Raw genomic sequence first — 5380 nt, 5'->3', positions numbered from 1 at the left:
GGAGTCAGTCACCAGAATACTGTGGGAATGTAGCCAATGAAATCATCTGAAGAATTAAGAACAAAAGGAGAATCTCCTCACGAAACTCCTTAATTAGCTTTTCTCTACACTGTAACTGAAATTTGTCATGCCACTTTATACACTTAAAATTCTTGAAAATTCCACTTTTAGAATACTCTAATTGTTTTAATTTAAATTCAAATTAGTTACCATACAGTGTTGTCATGGCTTCGGGAATACAGCCCAGTGATTCATCTCTTACATACGACACCTAGAGCTCATCCCAAAAAGTGTCCTCCTTAATGCCCAGCACCCATTTAACCTGTCCACCCACCCACCTCCCTTCCAGAAACTCTTAGTTTGTTCTCTGTGTTTAAGAGTCTCTTATGGTTTGCCCCGGTCTGTTTTTATCTTATTTTTCCTTCCCTTCCCCTATGTTCATCTGTTGTGTTTCTCAAATTCCACATGGGAGTGAAATCATAGATGTTTCTCTTACTGACTTGTTTTGCTTAGCGTAATACCCTCTAGTTCCATCCACATTGTTGCAAATTTCCGTTCCACTCTCCCATGTGAATTGACATCTTCCAGGAATACTTTCCTGAATATTATGTAGATTTCAGAAGTTTCCTATAATTGATTATATATTATATTTTCTTACTTCAGACGGCTTTAACAAAAATAACATAGGCTGGGTCATTTCAATAAACATTCCTTTCCCTGAGCTGTACTACAGGCGGACATGTCCAAGATCAAAGCATCAGCAAATACTGTGTCTGGTGAAAGCCCAGTTGTTTGTAAACAACAGTGGCCTGCCACTGTATCCTCACATGACTGAAAAAGAGCATGCCAGTCTCATTTTAAGGACACTGATTCCATCACGGGGTCTCTTCGCTCAGAACTTCTTCTAACCTAATTACCCCATAAGCCCCAATTCCTAAGACCATTCTATCAGGTGTTAAGGTTTCAACAACATATAAATTGTAGGGGATAGTGGGGGTTGGTGCACATACATGGAGTCCATAATAGCAATGAAAAATCCAACCAATGAACCATTTATAAAACTATTTACACTTTATCCCCAGGTTCAGGATTGGTCTATTACTCAACCATACTTGGATCAGAATTGCATCTAATGGGAAATTTGTTAGCATAGATAGCAGATTGTTTAAAAATAAATGTTCATTTTCTTGATGCCATATGTGATTACTTTAATGTTTAAGCCAATAAGACCACAAATAAATAGGATTGTTTTGGGGGCTGGTGGGACAGAAGATACTAGATGTTGGGAGAAGGTTTATGATTTTTTTTTCCTAAAAAAAAAAAAAAAACTTCAATTCTCCACTGTGAAGAATTTCAGTAAGAGAAGTTGTTAGACAAATGGGATGTATTCTAGACCAAGTATGTCATGAAAATGGTAATTTATGAAGAAAGTTATTGCTTGATTCTGTGTGACTAAGTGGGAGAATTTTATATTTCCAAAATAAAACTGTAAAAAGAAAGACTAATTATTAAGCCAGTTGTGAATACTATAATTTTATTTTGTGGAATTACCTGCATGTCAGTTTGCCTTTGCACGAAGCACTGAATTTAAATCACCATTATTGTTCATGTGACTTCTTCGGGATGCATCCCGACTCTCAAATTCATATGCTAAAACAGGACTATAGATGCAGATAGTACTTATTTCTTGGCATTCATGTTCTTTCCTGAAGGCGACAAATTAAATTTTACAATTCTCATTGCCTTTAGAGGAGATAATATAGAGTGGAAGGAGAAGAAAAAAACCGAAGCCTCCCACTAATCGGCTTTGGAAACCAACTGCTCCTCTTTGTCCCCTTCTTATTACAAAATAGATTCAAAATACTCATAAGTCATTGTTTTAAGAAAAACTGAGTCTTAGGTAAGATAGAATCCATTTACTTTTAATTGTGCTCTAGAAAAATGTAACGATTTATCTATACTATCAAATCTTTAAAAATCATAATTCTTGACACATTTTTACAGTCAGAAAATCTTGCCGGTCATCAGATCTCTAGATCTCTGATGGAGCTACTCTAACCCAAATGATATGGGTCGTTATGTTTTTAAAATTGCAAAATGATCATTGCTCTTAATTTAACAGAAACAATAAGGCAACAGTGAAAAAATGTAACTTTAAACATTTCCTTACTTTTTGATGCTAAAGAGAGCTTCACAATCCTCATGTATATCCCTTGCTCCAGTTCAGCAATTTCCTCACGCAGAAGCCCTGGTTCCTTTTATTAGAGAATGGGGATGCTACATGCTAGCTGCGCACACTGTTAACTGTGGGAGAATTATTTTTAGCAGTATAAATACGTCTGGAAACAGAGATCTCTGAGACAGAGAAAAATCTCATTCTTTAGAAGTATTTATTGAGAGTCCACTCTCTCTCAGATACTGTTCTGTATCTGGGAGAGTCATCAGTAAACAAAAGAAATCTACCTTTACAAGACTGATATTCTAGCAGCAGGTAAAAGCAAAAAATACATGAATGATGGTAAATAAATAAAAATTTGAGAAAAATAAGGGTGAAGGGTGACCACATTACAGAATGGGACATTTCAACAAAAATCCTTTAAGGGGGGGACTGAGACCTGCACACTGGCTGCAACAGCTCTCCTGGTCAGTTGATTATGAACAGCATAATCAACAGGGCAACTCTGAAGGGCGGAAGTGCTGAGGACAGACCCCCCAAATTAGTTAATCTGAATATCTGAAGTTAGAGCGCAAAAAAGATTTGAGTAATCTCACTCATAGTGACAAATAAGAACACAAGTCTAAAGACACTAAAATAGAAATGAGCTTTCTGTGATACAAGAACAGGAAAAAGACAAGTGTAAACCCAGTTTCATCAACTAGTGGGACAGTAAAACCATATGGTCAATAGGAAGGGGAGGGCTAAAAAATGTCAAGTCTTTGAAGCCAAACTAATGAGCATAGATTGTACTTTATCATTGATAGAACCCATTTGGGAAACAAAGGAATTACATGATCTAATTTATCATTTTTAAGAAAATCATCCCTCTTTTGCCTTTTGGCTTGGAAGAGGCAAAGGCACATTGTCCTGAGTCCAGTTTATCCAACACCAGCCACCTCTACCATGCCACCTACACTTGACCCCAATGACACCAAAGTCACACACCTGAGGTGCACCGGTGGGGAAGTCAGTGCCATGTCTGCCCTGGCCTTGAAGATCAGCCTCCTGGATCTGTCTCCAAAAATGGTTGGTTATGACATTGCCAAGGCAACCAGTGATTGGAAAGGGCTGAGGATTATAGTGAAATTGGCCATTCAGAACAGACAGGCCAGACTGAAGTGGTACCTGTGCCTCTGTCCTGATTATCAAGCCCTCAAGGAACAACCAAGAGACAGAAAGAAGCAGAAAAACATTAAGCACAGTGGGAATATCACTTTTGATGAGATTGTCCATGTTGCTCAACAGATGCGGCACTGATCATTAGCCAGAGAACTGCTTGGAACCATTAAAGAGATCCTGGGGACTGCCCAATCTGTGCACTGTGGTGTTGATGGCCACCATCCTTATGCCATCAATAGTGGTGCAGTGCAATGCCCAGCTAGTTAAGAACTACAAAGGAAAATATTCCAGTAAAGGATCATTAGACAACCCAAAATCACCCTCGAGATGTGATTTTTAACTATTTTAACTATAGGAGGGGAAAACCCCTATTCTGCTTCCATCCCTAATACTACAAGCCAACCCTGACCTCTCTTATGAACCATCACTCTATCCCGCTGCTTCCTTGTCTGCTCTCATTGGAACTCTAACAGACATCCCAAACTTATCGTGTCTACAACCAAGTTCCTGATAGGTCTTGAGGACATTTCCTTATGCAGTATCTTTAATTCATTTACTCTCTACCACCAGGTACTAACAGAGTTACTCTGGCCCCGTGAGGAGACTTGTTGGAATCCCTGAGAAGTTATGACCACAAGCTGAGCCTCCAAAAGTTTATGGCCAAAAATGAAATTACAGAGTGAATTTAGATTGGGAACCCTAAGCACCTGACAAACCTTCTGTGGGACCCTCATCTTAAGCCATCTTAAACCTCTACGTAGAATTTCCCAAAGAAAGCCAGCATCATACAAGAGAACCAGTATCCTTGTAAACAAAAGAATAGAATAAGAATAAGCAGAAATAACAAAACACTAGGACTTTAAGCAGGGGTATTATCAAACAATATGACAAAACCTATAAATGAGATGTAGAATGTATGAAAACTGTTTCAGTATGTTTTTCCATATAAACAAGTTGTTTGTATAAACAAAAAAAGGTAAGTAGAAGTTATCCTTTTAAAATTTTTTAATCTTTTTGAGAGAGAGAGAGCGTGAGTGGGAAGGGGCAGAAAGAGAGGGAGACACAGCATCCAAAGCAGGCGCCAGCCTCTGAGCTATCAGCACAGAGCCGGATGTAGGGCTCAAATCCATGAAATGTGAGATCATGACCTGAGCCAAAGTCAGACGCTTAACCGATTGAGACACGCAGGAGTCTCAATTCCCTAGAAGTTATCCTATTCTTAACAAATGGTATTTTCAACTTGATCAACAACAATGAATAATTCATTGAAAGAAAACATTGAGATACATAACAAAATAACTTAAAAGAATAAACAGTAAAACTGCCTTAACTTTCTGTCATTTCCTAAAAGGGGTAGTAATATTGATTAAATTTGCACACTAAGTAAATTATGCATGCTATAATTTCTAACACAACTGCTAAAAGCAGCAAATGCAGTATGTAATGGACAAAGTAGAAGAGGACAAAAGTGAAATACTGATCATAAATCCTAAAAATATAAATGAAAAAACACAGGACAGGATAACCAATGACATTATTTGTAAAGAAATAAATGCTCCAGAGATTATGAGAATATAAAATACCCAATTAATTGGCATTTTTACAGAGAGACCTCATAAATACAACATCAAAAGCTGAAGGCAGAGGAAGGTCCTTTTTTGTGACCTGACATATACACAATGTAGGGAACTCTAAGAAAAATAGAAATTATCAAGGTAACAGTAGGAGCAAAAATGAATACTTGTATCAAGTAAGAAATTAAAGATTTCAAACATGTGTAAATATCACAAACATAAATGAACGGAAATAACATCATCTTTATTATTCCTGTGTATTATAATTTATTTTCATTATATTACATTTCATTATATTACATATATTATTTATTTTACAGATAATAGCTAATTTCATTTTACTCTAGCATGGCTGTTAGGATTATTAATAGTTTCAAAATATTTCAACTTCACAACTTTTAATAGTTATTGCTGATGTATAATTTCCGCTGCCATTTCTGGCACAGTGTGTTTATTTCTAGGAGATAAA

At 36.9% G+C, this 5380-nt stretch overlaps 1 pseudogene; it reads left to right on the top strand.

The window, feature by feature from the left end:
* Window positions 1-3103: 3103 nt before the first annotated feature.
* LOC121028070 (60S ribosomal protein L12-like) lies at window positions 3104-3604 on the top strand (annotated as a pseudogene).
* Window positions 3605-5380: the final 1776 nt, after the last annotated feature.

The sequence above is a fragment of the Herpailurus yagouaroundi genome, unplaced genomic scaffold, assembly GCF_014898765.1.
Source record: "Herpailurus yagouaroundi ecotype Mexico unplaced genomic scaffold, PumYag 100, whole genome shotgun sequence".
NCBI lineage: Eukaryota > Metazoa > Chordata > Mammalia > Carnivora > Felidae > Herpailurus > Herpailurus yagouaroundi.
The sequence above is the reverse complement of the archived record's forward strand: the minus strand, read 5'-3'. Positions and strand labels throughout refer to the sequence as shown.